Genomic DNA, 15,232 nt, shown 5'->3' with positions numbered 1-15,232 from the left:
TCGCCTACTATAGGCTCACATTCGGATTTTATATGTAGTGCTTTTAGTGTGCTTAGTGAGTCGGTGTATAAGATTGCTTTCTTGTATTTTTCAGCGATGATTTTCCGAACTGCTTCACTCAAGGCATAAGCTTCAGCTGAAAAAATAGAAAAACTACGAGATACTTTCACAGAAATTGCGCTTTTCGTCGTCACAATCCCAATACCCACGTGGTCCTCCGTTTTTGAGCCATCTGTGTAAAATTCTTCGTAATCCCTATATTCGTGCTGAAGTGTATAAAATTCTTGGATTATGTGTTCTAGTGGGGTGCTTTTTTTGTTGAAACGGCTTAGTGAAAATTCGCATAGCTGTGACAGGTCAAACCATGGCGGCAGTCTTGGTGGTTTAATAGCGACATCTAGTGATCCATCAGGGATGGCATAAAAGCGGCAGTATTCCTCGAAACGTAGGACAAGTGATTTGATTAGGTTCAGTTTGTTGAGGTAGTGTGAGCGCGAGTCACATTTTGCGGCAATTTCATAGCAGATGTGTTCAGGTGACGACCTTATTCTTAAAACATATGACAAGGTTAGTAATGCTCTTCGATCACATTGAGGGGGCTCATTGCATTCTACGTATAGACTTTACACAGGTGATGTTCTGTAAGCACCACTTGACAGACGAAGGCCGAGGTTGTGTATAGGGTCAAGACGGCGGATGTGTGAGTTACGCGCCGAGTCGTAGACTATGCATCCGTAGTCTAAAATGCTGCGTACAAGGGATCGGTAAATACGTATAAGGCAGAGTCGATCGGAACCCCCGTGTTTATGGGAGAGTACTTTGAGCACATTGAGTGCTCTGTTTGCCTTAGTTTTCAGTGCATTTATGTGTGGCAGAAAGCTTAGTTTTCGGTCGAATGTGATTCCTAGAAATTTGTGTTCTTGTTTCACCGGCATGTTGATGTTGTATAGTTTGAGCGCGGGTTCAGGGAACAATCCTCTCTTTTGCGTAAAGAGAACAGCTGTGGTTTTTTGGGCTGAAAAGCGGAAACCATTTTGGTCGGCCCATTTCGTAAGCCGATTTATTGTAATTTGGAGTTGCCTTTCGCAGGATGGTAGGCTGGAGGCTCGGCATGCAATTTGCAGATCATCAACATAGATAGAGTGTATGACTGTACGGGGTATAGCCCTGTTGATGGAGTTCATTTTCACTATAAACAGGGTGGTGCTCAAAACGCAGCCCTGTGGTACACCATTTTCTTGGACAAATATTCGTGACAGTACCGTACCCAAACGTACTTGAAAAGTTCTATTCGATAAAAAATCGTGTAAGCAGTTCAGCATTCTTCCGCGAATGCCTAAGTTAGCTAGATCTCTGAGAATTCCGTATCTCCAAGTTGTGTCATATGCTTTCTCTAAGTTAAAGAAGACCGAGAGACAGAACTGTTTGTGTAGAAATGCTTTAGAAGAGCTGAAACAACGCTACACAGGAGAACGCAAGCGAAACGTTAGCCCAACACCCAGTCAAGAATACAATGGAGAACCCAACACTGAGCTCGACGCCCCCATAACCTTTGCGGAGGTTTATGCAGCGGCTCAAAGCTTCAAAAGAAATACAGCGCCCGGATTGGATGGCATTACAAATGCCATAGTACGGAACCTCAGCGATGAAGCATTACAAGCCATCACAGACCACTTTAATCAGGAAGTCTGGACACCGAGTGGAAAGATACCTGCAGAATGGACACTGGCACAGGTTGTACTCATACCTAAACCAGGCAAACGGCGAAGCCTTGATCAGCTACGACCAATTTCTTTAACGTCATGCATTGGCAAGCTCTTCGAAAAAGTTATACTCACTCGCCTTGACCAATACACAGAAGAACGGGGGCTTCTATCAACATCTATGTACGGATTTAGGCGAGGAGTGTCTACCCAGGATATCTTCTTACTGCTCAAAGAGGAAGTGCTTAACCCAGCGCCAGGTAGTCTCAACAATCTACTCGTTGCACTCGACATCGAAAAAGCATTTGATAATATTGCGCACTCTACCATACTAGACGGTCTTGCAGCCATAGGATGCGGACAACGCATATTTAACTATGCCTCTGATTTTCTTGGAAATCGCAAGGCGCAAATTGGCATAGTTGGTACCAAATCATCACCATACGACCTCCCACTGAAAGGCACAGCTCAGGGCTCCATCTTGTCTCCATTTTTATTCAATATCGGCCTCCGGAAACTAGTCCTCCAGCTGGAGACTGTACCAAACCTGGGCTGTGCCTTTTACGCGGACGATATTACGCTATGGGCAACAAAGGGCTCCTATGGAGAACGACAAGATGTACTGCAAACCGCTATAGACATGATTCAAGGCTACCTCACTGCTGCAGGCATGTCGTGCGCACCTAGCAAATCGGAATATTTGCAAATAAGACCCCCCCGCACTCGGTCCAACCGTGCACCCGCGCTGCAGCTAGAAATTGCCGGACAGATCATCAACAGGACCCCAATAGCTCGAATATTAGGCATGCACGTGCAAGAAAACAACAGCGTAAAGACTGCAATAGGCAAACTCAAACACACCGTAAAGAGTATTGCATCCCTTATAGCTAGAATTGCGCGAAGTAATGATGGGATGACAGAGGCCGACACGGTACGCCTTGTACATGCCTTCGTTCTCAGCCGAGTCACGTTCGCTCTTCCCTTTCAATCAACACGCAAGCCCGAAATAGAGCAGATTGAGAGACTCATCAGAATTGCGTACAAAGCAGCATTGCGACTTCCGAACAGCACAAGCACAGAAAAACTCATGGGACTCGGCATGCATAATACGTATGAAGAATTGGCCGCCGCCACGCTAATCGCACAGCGAGAACGACTCACCACTACGCTCCAGGGAAGAACACTGCTACAGAGGCTGGGATACCCTCTCACCCCTCAATACTGTGGCGATGAGACAGTCATTGTACCCAAGCAAATACATGATCAAATAATCGTGGAACCAGTTCCAAAAAACATGCACCCGCTCTACAACAAAAAGCGCCGTCAAGCGCGAGCACGAAAACTCCTGCAGAGAAGTAGCGATCCAGACGCTTACTTTACCGACGTCAGTCTTTATCCCGCGCCACCACAAGGCTCCAGAAAACAAGCATATGCATTGGCAGTGACTAACCAAAGCAAAGTCGTGGCCTCCGCGTCCCTACGCACCAGATCAAGTGCCACCGCAGAGGCAGCAGCCATAGCCTTGGCAATCAGAGAAGCCGAAAGAAGGGGCCGCTCAGCGTATATTTTGACAGACTCACAAGCTGCATGTCGCTTATACCTTAGAGGCACACTTCCAAGGTGCGTCACTGATATTTTGGGGTCCATGTTGATGGAGGCACATGGCGTCACTTGGTGCCCAGGGCATGACGGCCTGGGGGGGAACGAGGAGGCAAACTGCGTAGCTCGCGGACTTACTGGCCGAGACGCAGGACTCTCCTCAGGACACCTCACAGGGCATCATGAAGAGCAAAGTGTAACAAGCAGGCAGATATTGGAAAACCAACGCCTTACAAGACGCACGTACGCCCCTCCACATCCGAACTTAAGCAGCCAACAAGCCCGGGATTGGCGCCGCCTCCAAACGAACACATACCCCCACATATCAAAACTACACGCAATTTTTCCACAGATATACACAACAGGGGTATGCCCATGGTGTAGTAACCACACAGCCACACTTACACACATAACCTACCAATGTACCGAGCGGCCAGCCAATGCAGTATCTAGGTTGGTGCGCTCACTACAAACACTCACAACGTGGTCTTGGGAGGCACGGCTTTCCGACCTGGCACTGGGGAGCCAACTGGTGACCCTAGACCAGGCCCGGCGAGCCGCTGTGGCCAGTGGGGCTCTACAAGAGGGCTCCACCCGGGATTAGTCACGTAATTTTAATTCTTCAATAAAGTTTATCTCTCTCTCTTGTCGTATTTCTTGTTCCAGCCTGACAATGTGATCAGTGGTGGAACAGCCCTTTTTGTATCCGCACTGGTGTGCGTCTGTTAGGTGCTCCGATTCCAGAGTGAAGGTAAGTCTAATATTTATGATGCTTTCGTAAGTTTTTGCGAGGCAACTTGTTAATGCAATGGGTCTATAGCTACTTGGGGTTGTTGGGGGTTAACCAGGTTTTAGGAATGGTATGACTATGGCTTTTTTCCAATCTTCAGGCATTATGCCAGAGTCCCATATTTTGTTGAAGAATTGGAGAAGTGCCTTCGCGAATGCTTGGGATAGGTGTGCCAACATTGTGTAGTGTATCTGGTCAGACCCTGTTGCCGTTTTTTTACCGGCAGAGAGTACCCTGATCAATTCGTGCAGCGTAAGCGGAAGGTTATAACTTTCATTTGAGGTACTGCTAGTAGGCAATCTTCGTCTTTCTGCATTTTCTTTATATTTCAGAAATGTATTGGTGTAATTTGCTGAGCATGATACTTTATAAAAGTGTTCTCCTAATAGGTTGGCCTGGTCTTCTAGTGTTGATTGTGTGTCTGGACTTGTAAGCAGTGGTATTGTGTAGGAGGAGTACTCTCCCTTGAACTTCCTTACCTGGTCCCAGATGTGTTTAGATGTCACTGAACTGTTAATTGATGATATGTATTTTTGCCATGAATCCTTTTCTGCCTGTCTTCGAATAAATCGGGCTCTGGCTTTTGCCTGTTTGAAGTTGATGAGGTTGGCGTAGGTGGGGTATCTTCGTAGAATTCCCCAGGCCTTATTTTGTAGTTTTTTGGCATCAGTACACTCGTTTGTCCACCAAGGGTTGAATTTCTTGCGTACGATGCCTGATGATTGCGGTATTGCTTTTTCTGCTGCTAATATTAAAACTTTGACGAACTCTTCGTTTAGTTCCTCAACAGAAAGCTCCGATGAGAAAACTTCATCGAGCTTAGCGTTTTCTGTGAAAACTGGCCAGTTCGCTAGCTGCAGTTTCCACCGGCGTGGCCTGCTTGTTAAAGTTGGGTAAGATGGTATGAGTTTTATGATGCCGGGTTGATGATCACTACCATAAGACGTGTTGACGACGTCCCATTTAAAATCATTAAAAATACACGATGAACACATGGCGAGATCTAAGCAACTAAAAGTGCGCGAGGTTGGTGAAAAGTAGGTAAAAGCACCGGAATTAAGAAAGCAGATGTCGTTCGATAAAATGAAATCTTCCACGGCTTGCCCTCTTGCGTCAGTTTTGTCGCTACCCCAAAGGGTTGAATGAGCATTGAAATCCCCAACTAAGATAAATGGTTTTGGCAACTGTTCCACTAGATTTTCTAGGTTTTTGGTGGTGAAAAGGGTGTGAGGTGGGATATACAGTGAGCAGATGGTGATGGTTTTGTATGATAGGATGGTGACGGCTACGGCCTCAAAAGATGTGTTTATTTGGACATCTCGCGTAGGAGTGCTGCCCTGCACCACTATGGCTACTCCTCCTGAAAGACGGTTGCAATGTTCGCGGTCCTTTCGGGCAACTTTGAAGCCTTTTAGGAAATGGCTGTGTTTTGCACCAAGATTTGTCTCTTGGAGGCAAAAGGCTACTGGTGAGAATTTTTTAATGATGTCCTTTATGTCACCTAAGTTATGAATTAAGCCTCTACAGTTCCAATGTACGATAAAAGCCATGGCAGAATAAAGTTAAGTAAATATACTTCTGGGGATTGATCGGTATAAAAGATGATAGGTGACAATATTAAGAAATAGAAATAGAGAGAAATACGATAACCATTACGGTTATCGCTTTTTTATTGTGGTTACTGGGACTTTGTCCTTGTCCTGTTTGGTACGCTCGAAAGAGCGCTTGTCCTTCGGTGTCGATGACACCGGAGTTTTGTGGTCGATCTCCATTGCCTTGTCTGAGGCGCTGGAAGATCGAGAGTGAGGCGCTGAGAAACTGATCTCAGGCCTTGGCATTCTATTGAGTTTAGGGCCCAGGGAGACCGGAGTCTGCGGGCCCTTTGATGTGCATGGAGAAGCTGGCGCTGCTTCTTTTACGGGGGCGGTTTGAGTCACCATGGAACCACTGGGTGTGGTAGCGGTCGACTCCTGAGGTCTTTGTGACGCTTCCCCCGACTGCGTCACATCGGCGTAACTTCTGTGGGAAAGGTACGATAGCCGTGTTCGCGCTTTGCTGAATGATATTTTTTCTTTGACGGTCAGAGCGATCACTTCTTTTTCTTTTTTCCAACATGGGCATGACCGGGAATACGCTGGGTGTTCCCCGTCACAGTTAACACAGTGGGGTGAGGATGAACAGTTTTCTGATTTGTGGTCGTTTGCGCTGCATTTTGCGCATGTTTCTTTGCCTCTGCAAGAGTGCGAGGCGTGTCCGAATCTCTGACATTTGAAACAGCGTCTGGGGTTGGGAATGTAGGGTCTGACATTTATTTTTAAGTACCCAGCCTTAAGAGAGGTGGGCATTTCACATGTTCCAAAGGTTAGTATTACGTGTTTGGTGGGCAATTCCTGATTATTGCGACGGATTACAATTCTTTGGACTTTGATGACGTTTTGGTCTTGGAAACCTTCGAGGAGCTCTTCGTCACTAAGGCCTAAGAAGTCTTCCTCAGAGATTACTCCCCTGCTGGTGTTTAGAGAGCGATGGACCGAAACGGTGACAGCTGTTTCTCCAATGCTCGTTAGTTGGGATAGCTTAGGCACTTGGTCTTTTTCGGTTAGCTCCAAAAGGAGGTCACCGCTTGACATTTTGGATGCTTTGTATGTGGGTCCTATTTTTTCTTTTAGGCATTTAGCCACCAAAAATGGGGATAATTTTCTTAGAGGTGTGCTGTCACTGTGGATAATGTGGTACTTCGCGAAAGTAACTTTAGTTTCTTTCGAGGCGTGATAACTTGCTTCGGTGCGGCCTCTCTTGCGAGACCGATCAAGGTCGGCGGATGCTTGTAAAGCCATACAAGTATGAATGTGTTCGGTAACAGCGGCGACCACCCACCACGGAGCCCAACAAGGGGACGTGGTTGGACTTGTTAAAACAAGCCCTCCCGACGCCAGCCGTACGCTGTCACTATAACCCAATGTAATTATCCAAGGTGGGATACCTACACAAGGTTAACCCTTGCCGCCATGAATATCGGATAGCGGAAGAGAGTAGAAGACAGGACAGATAAATAGTAAGAGATAAAGACAAAGATGTAGGGAGAGAGAGATAGGAAAAGGCGACTGCCGATTTCCCCTGGGTGGGTCAGCCCAGGGGTGCCGTCTACGTGAAGCCGGGGCCAAAGGGGTGTGTTGCATCTGCCGGGGGGCCTTAAAGGTCCAATCACCCAGCGTCAGCTCAACCCCCAGGATCCCCTTTTTCTCGGACACGACAAAGCCACGCACGGCTAGGCGTGGGAGGGAGTAGAAACTCCCCCGTTAGCTCGGGTCCGTGGTGTCGCTACACACCAAACGCCTACTTGCGCAGGCGCCCCTGCGGGGTGTCCAAGATGTGCATGTAGGCGCTGTTCTGTGCATCCATTTTCAGTTTAGTTGCACTATTGTTGATTTTGTTGCGGTGGCAAATGATATTCTCCCTTTATTTATGTGGAGCTTCCACAAACCGTGATTTCGAGTAATTGCATCTGCACAGAATGCAAAGGAACCATGAAACACGTAGAGAACACAATGTATCATCTTTATTTAAATGAAAAGCCCCCAAAACTGCCATCTTTGAAACTGTTCTGACTTTAGAAGGCCTGCATGGCCGCACTAAACACTATCAAGGCCGTTTGGGCGTAATGCTGCGATATGATTTGGTGCAATTGACCGCCATTATCAGTATTCGACCAATAAAGCCGGAAGTTACAGCAAGGCAAACCAGGAACAAAGAAAGGGAGATGATTCATGTCATGATTTCATGGCAGATGAAATGAAAAAATGAACTTTTTTTTTCACTTCAGCTCTCTGTATGTCCAAGCTATTTTTTTGTTACCTTTGACCAATTATCAGAGCAACCTAAACAAATTTGGCAGATCCGACATACCATGAGAATCTTATGTTATACGAAACATGCGGAAGGGAAGTGACTATGTTTTAATTGATTCATTCAGTAAAACATTACAAAATGATGCTAAAGATATGCACAAATGTTGTACGCACACACAGTCACATGTGTTTTATATAACCTGTTGTTAAGAGTTCCGTAACATTTCCAACGGCAACGTGAATGTTACCAACATCAGAAATGGTTAACTGATATATATCCCTTATGCTTGCGAGGACAGTACTCCTGGCTAGTGCAACCTAAATTAACTTTGGAGGATGGCCCTGAACTCCAAATGACGTTAACTCGACATGACGCCTGCATCATTAGAGTACATGGGTAATATTTAGGTTTATATAATTAAGTAGCAAGCACCACAATTGACACTGCACTGGCATTATGGCTACACAGGGCCTTTTTCCAAAACTGTTTCGAGACCTGGTGAGGTACTATGGTAGAATGTTTGAATGCCCCCAAGAATCACCAATGTTTGTTCTCGCCATTCCTAGGTAGATAAAAATGTCAATCACCTTTCTCGCATTACCTGTCTACCGTGACCCATGATAACAGGTATGGGCCACACATGTCTTGAAGAAAGGTTTAGACGATGTACTTGACATGATTGTCCCGTAATTCATATCATGATCAGCCACATATATTCTTAAAACCCTCTTATCCTTCCATACTAATTTTGGTCTACCCCAATTCAAGGAGGCGATCATGAAGCATAGCATCCAGGCTTAGGCGGCGAGACAGATAGCGTGCAGTTCGCTAAGAAATACTTCCAATTTAAGACAGAAGATCAATTCTTCCTCAAATAAACCAAACATCAATACGAAGCTACCGAACTATAATGAGGTAATGACGAAATGTACATGCTTCACTAAACAAATGCGAAAAATATCAACAGTGGATAGATTATTATCATTTAGTTCCACTGCAAGAACATGCTAATGCAAAAAATGAAACAAACCCAAACACTTTACACGCAGTAAAGAAAAAATGCATGCTACTAAAGGCTTAGAATACATGGGAGATATGGGCCTACCCTCTGCCCTTAAGATATGTGTAATGTCACTCGTCATGTGCTCTATACACAGCCATTGTGTGAGCAGTTGGAAGCATCAATGGGTTTGGGAATAATAACGTGGTAGCATTAAAGAACTCGTTTCACAGAAATTCCGGCGTCGGGATCATTGGTTGCGAGTGAACAATCACCTTGTCCATGATTGAAAAATCGAGACATATGCGAATAAAATAAGTAATGAATTTCCGGGTCCGAGTGAGGATTGAGCTCAGGCCATTTGCGTGGCTAGCAGGTGTTCTACCACACAGCTATGCATATGCTTAGGAGTACATTGAAAATAACTTCCTCAGCTCAGAAATGCAGTTAAAATAACTCTCTTCACAAACGCACGTGTCCTGGGGGGGGGGGGGGTACAACTGTGCATCGACATAGACGAAAAAGAAGATGGCTTTCATTTTCAAATCTTCTTAGGTGATTGCCCAAGGGACCCTGTGTGTCGGTCCGTTAACTCAATAGTCTTTACATAGCACAATGGTGTGTTATCCCTCATGTTGTGGTGCTCAGCTTCTTTAGCTTCTTCATTGACCTCAGTTTCTGACTACCTGCATAATAAGTTCTACTACATTTCATTGCAAACACAAGTTCTATAATATCACTCGAACCTTTGCTCAGAGAAAATAGGGGAGGAGAGATTTACAATTCCACCAATCACAATAAATATTTCATCAAGGGCACCGACAACTTCCCAAGGTACAGGTTCCTTCAGAACTTTAAGAACTTTCATCCTCTGGATTGCACGCCAAACGTGCAAACGTGCCCAGGCTATTTTTAGAGTTTTTTTTTCTGAGTCTTTCGCCGTGAACTGCAGCTGTCCACAAAGAAACGGAGGCTGCACAACCCCCAGCCCAAGGTTTTCGCATAGTGAGCCCAAGTTGAAACCTCTGTCAACCACGACATCATCTTCAAAACTGTCGAGTTTTTCTAGAACTCCCGATTTCTCTACACAAGTCCTGTCTGACGTTCGGCCTCCGAAACCGCATCTCACAAAAGTAATTAAGCCAGCAGGTGAGACGCCAACAAGAAGCTTTGCTGTGTGTGTACCTTTGTAAAGAGAGTATGTTAAAATTCTACAAGAAGCACAGTGCGATTTTTCTACTGCAACATCTGTGCAGTCTAGCACAACACGTACCTCTTTATATTCTTCAAAGCATTGAGGCAGATTGCTTGCAATTTCTTGTTTGTTTGGCCATGAAATCGTACATTTCAGTACCGCTGCAAGGTTACACAGTGTGCTGTAGAAGTGGCGAGAGATGGTTGTGCGGCTCACAGAAAATAGTGGTGCCATACACACAAAGGGTAAGCAAGTTTTCAATTGCACAAGAACGAGAATGACTCGTTCAAGAGTAGACATTTCAGCTACTGCGTCTTCAATCCTGCTCACTTCTATACTAATGACTACAAGCAAAGTCATTGATGACACACTAGTAAAAGCAAGCACAGTATTATCTGATGTCAGCATATCTACAAGCCTGAACTGCTTCCCTATAATGGAGTCTATATCGACCTGGATGCCTTTGTCTTGTGTGCACATGATGTCTGGTACATCCTTCATGCACTGCGAAAGCTGAAGAAGGGCTTCTGCAACCTCCACTGTTGATACAGCTGTAGCAGTTGCACCACTAGCACATGGATGTGATGCTGTTTCCTGGCCCTGCTCTTGTACCTGCACGCAAGAAAGATTTCCCGTAAAGACAGATTCAAGCCAATGCAAGAGTGCTGAGAATTTTCTAATTCTTCGAAGAAATGACGTCAAAATGATTTAACTTGTTTTGGCTTAATTGCTATAAAAAGCCATTACATAGCTCGTTTGGCTTTGTAATTGTTTTTAAATGCTTCATAGCATCACATGTATACACAGTTGCCCAACGACTGATGATGCGTGCGATAGTGTGATGCCATGATCTTATACTGTTTATATCAATTTGTGCATACGGTTGAACCCTTTATAAGAGGCATACACCGGGGAGCAATTCTTGTCATGTACATGAGAAGTCTTATGAGCAGGGTACCACGTAAGCATTTTCTTATGAACCCCTATTTAAATCAACGCACACAAGTGTCTCTTATATTCAATTGTTTCTTACATTAGTGTCTCTTATAAATGGGTTCCACTGTATCAGTGTTCTGGCCTTTCACTCCCTGTTTATCTTGTCAGCTGCTTGACTCATTGTTTCTGTGATAAAGTGGCATGTTGAGATTTTCGACTACGGAGCAAAATATGAGAAAATTTAACGTACATGCTGCAACAACCCTATTTTGAAGCAAGAGTATGAATGCTTGCAATAGGTGAAATGTGGCACATTTTTTTTCCTGAAGCGTCTCTAAAAATCAGTAGAAGTTTTCACTTTATATTCGATGATAATGCATAAGTTGATATGCATTCCTTAAGCCGTTCTGTAATTTTACCCTGTGCATACCTTGCATACTAGCTCGTACTGCTCACTTCATTCTCCGTTGTCGTCCTGCCAGCTATTAATCGTGCCAATATCGAAGGTTAGATCAGTGTATGGCTTATGGTGGTAAAAAAGTTGCCAGAGGGCATAACAACGCTTTGAGGGATACGTGCTTCAAGCTATTGACATAAAGTTGTTCTCTCTGGTTAGTATAAATCCTTATTTTAGTTTCCAAGCTTTCACCCTGGATGCATATAACTACAATAGCACTACATATTACAGCATATGATTGAGCCTTTACACCACAAAGGGCTTCATCGGGGTTCTCTTCACAAGGTGACACATGCACAGGTTGAGCAGGCTCCCAACATGTTCCTTGAGAAGCTGATCCACACAAAAGTAAAATGAAAGAATTCGTAAACATTCTGCATTACAAAAGAGTATACAGGCACAGTGACAGCTCAGAGTGTACTTACGATATGTTGAACATGCAAGCCTGAGGCAGTTTATATTAAAGAGTGACTGAAAACTGCTTTATCTTGGCCATAGCACGACATGGGTATACTTTGAATAGTTGTAGATTGGTTTACATTTTCTAGCCCCAGATGAGTGCAAGCAGCTCTACTGAGCAGCACATTTTTATTCTTGTTTACAGTGATGTAGTCTAGCCATCTGAGTAATGCTTTAAATTAGCCCTGTTATGTCCTGAATTTCAAGATATTATCTGGCATCAAAGGTTGGCAAACTCACACGTGAACTCGCTCAAACTCGAAGTGGTGAGTCTGTGTATGAGTGAGTCGGGGTAAGTAATTTAGTCAATTTGAGTCCGATTGAGAAATTGTTTTGTAAGCCTGAGGCCGAATGAGCCCTAAGGGCAAAATGTATTTGCCGAGCGTGAGTGAGCTCCACATGTTTTGTCGACATACGTCTGGCATTAATACATCTTGTCACCACCTGAAATCACTGCAAAGAAGCCAATTTTCGGAGAGTAAAGGACTGTAACTGAACGCTCTCACTTCCTCTCCTGTCATTTCTTTACTGCTTGAGCTGGAGCACGAGAAAATGCCGTTTGGACAATGTCACAAGCCACATTCTATGCCTTGTTAGGTTTTTTTTTGCTGCAGACTTTTTACAACTTGCACTCGAAACAGCACAGCAGCTCTTTCATATCTTATAGTCAGAGCGATAAGTTTTGGCTGCCAATCAGTCTGGCTCGTTTACGGTTCGTCAGCCATGCATTTCTGCAGCCAGCTGTTGCATTTTTTTTAAAGACTTAGGCACTTTCAAGTTTCTTTCAAATGTGATTGCAAGGCACAGATTCAACACAAAAGACAGAGACACAAAGGCAGTGTGAACTCTACATAAGGACAAACAAAGACACAAAAGTGGGCTCTGTGTGCGTCTTCTTTGTGCCTTTGTTTCTCGAAGTGGTGAGTGCGCGTTTCAACCAATTGCTAATATTGGTGTCATGCACTTATGACACTTGAATTTCATTGTGCGCATTCTTAGCATTTCCATGACGCACAATTCAGTGGTAGCTTTAATGTCGGGTAGCATTGTTTTGCAGTGTCTGCAACATTATGGTGGTTGCAGAAGAAATTAGAATCCTAAGAAATCTAGGAGAGATGAAACCTTTGCCAATGGATAGTGGATATCTTTTCTAGAGATCGCTGACAGCCAGTAGTGCTTAAACAGCTTGCAGCACTTCCAGAACAGAACTGAATTGGTTTGACATTACAGAGCTGACTATTTTCTTACAACTGACTATCTTACATTTTAGTTACATTTCTAGTACATCGGGCATCTATATATCCTCTTCTATGAGCCGTTCTTGTCAGTTTAATCAGTGTGGTGGTTTGCTGCGCATGCTCTCTGGGATATTGCATCCGACTAAAGATACTTCCTGAATCAAGGCATTGTTTGGCGGCCTCACTCCCTCTGTTGGCAATTTAAGAGTATCCAAGATTCTACGCTCGGAATGGCTTCGGCAGGCTCGCCTGTACCGTCAAGCCCTCCAAATACAACTTCTCGGGAACGATCCCATAGCAGCTAAACAAAAGAAGTGTCGTGAACTCTTCAGCCTCGTGGACCCTGTCCTGTCCCTTTTTTGCTGTGTTCGCGCACTGAAAAAAACTTGAAAATATGACTATCTACGGGCTTACTATCTTTTCCAATCTAGCAGAACAAATGCCGACTCATAAACAATATACCACAGTGCGACCCACTTATGGTCAATTCCACAGTCTTCCATGGTCTCTTTGTTGTATGCCCTGCGGGGCGTGTCATAATAAATGTTAATAATAACAAACATACCATGCTCATGTCTAACAGAGGCACGGGCATCTCGCGCTGCTGCTTCCTGAATCCTTGCCAGGTCTTCTTTTTCATGTGTTCTTATGGGCAAGCTCTGCAAAGGCACAGCAGTCTTCTTCAGTCGTCTTCGATTAGTTGTCCACAATTTGGGATCTACATAAAATGAGGATTGAAATGAAATCCTGCAATTTCATGTGCCACAACAACAATCTAATTTAGTACATTACAGAAAAGCACATTTCGAATACCTTACTGTTAAACGAGCATTCAATGCATGCATGGCAGCCAAGCATTTTAGGTAATTCTGCATTCATAATGATGCACCGGCTATCGATGGGATTAAAAATTAAAATGTTTTGTTGGTTAAACCAGATTGCTAATGCACTCTAATGAGACTTAAAAACCAGTCGCAAAGCTATCACGCTAAAAAGCAAAGCCTGTGTCACAAGAAAATTTTTCTCGCGATCAGGGCCGATTTGCATCGGGCTCGGTCCAGATCAATCGTCCCTACTATGCCACTTGCGATGAAGTGTGATTGGGATTGATATGATCACGGTTTCGTTGACGTCTGCACCAAACATGATCCGGACAGGTTTTTGCCGTGTAACAGTGGTCAGTGTTGATTACGAAATCCGATCTGGATTGGCCCTGATCGCAATGAAAGAGCCAGCGAGGAAAGACACTTCAAAGTGCAGTCGCGCATTACGGTCTGTTAAAAAGACCGACAGAATGCCAAAATTAACGCTCCCTTCGTTTTATGCGGGCGACAGACGTCTAGGCACTAGCTTTCTAACTCTCCAAAAGCAACAACCAAGTGTTGCGGTGTTTACGTCCATCGTCCCGCATCGACGGCGCCGTTCATTTCAACAATATCGTTAAAGCATAATCCTTGTGCTTTCGTGAACAATGTCAACAATTAGCATTTTGCTTACCAATGCTGCTCCAGAAGAAGTCTTCGGTGACAAAATGTGCACTGCAAACCTTCATTGGAAGCGTCACAGGCTTGCCTATACGGAGCTTCACCTCCCGCTCCGTCTTGAGTCGCGCATCCAGCGGAAACGACTGAAGGTTTATCTCATCCTTCACCTCTCCTTCTTTAGTCGCACGTCCAGCGGAAACGAACGAAGGCTAATCTCATCCGTTACCGCTCTGTTCGTGCACCGAGGCCCGCAACACATCCTGTTGCTTTTAGATTATTTTGCCATCGCGTGCACGAAAGTTGGTAAGAAACGAGAACCCCGCCTGGCTCCACTCCTTAACGGATCATCTCTGAAATTTTGCTCTCGCCGGCCGCTACGTGGAGCGACCGTCTGTGTGCATTGCGAATACACTGGAGGGAACTCTGGTGCTAGTGTCTATCTTCAAATCTATAAAAGTAACAAGGTAGTTATTAAGTGGGAAAAACAGGTATCCAAGCCCACAGAGGTGGAACCGGGACTTA

The 15,232-nt window shown here is 44.7% G+C and overlaps 1 long non-coding RNA gene across 1 annotated transcript; it reads right to left on the bottom strand.

The window, feature by feature from the left end:
- Positions 1-7,629: 7,629 nt before the first annotated feature.
- Positions 7,630-15,027, bottom strand: LOC119166794 (uncharacterized). The gene is made up of 3 exons (XR_012888534.1): positions 14,724-15,027; positions 13,792-13,944; positions 7,630-10,748 (listed from the first exon to the last, which is right to left on the bottom strand). It is a non-coding gene; the product is annotated as an uncharacterized LOC119166794 (long non-coding RNA).
- Positions 15,028-15,232: the final 205 nt, after the last annotated feature.

The sequence above is a fragment of the Rhipicephalus microplus genome, unplaced genomic scaffold (assembly GCF_043290135.1).
Source record: "Rhipicephalus microplus isolate Deutch F79 unplaced genomic scaffold, USDA_Rmic scaffold_12, whole genome shotgun sequence".
NCBI lineage: Eukaryota > Metazoa > Arthropoda > Arachnida > Ixodida > Ixodidae > Rhipicephalus > Rhipicephalus microplus.
The sequence above is the reverse complement of the archived record's forward strand: the minus strand, read 5'-3'. Positions and strand labels throughout refer to the sequence as shown.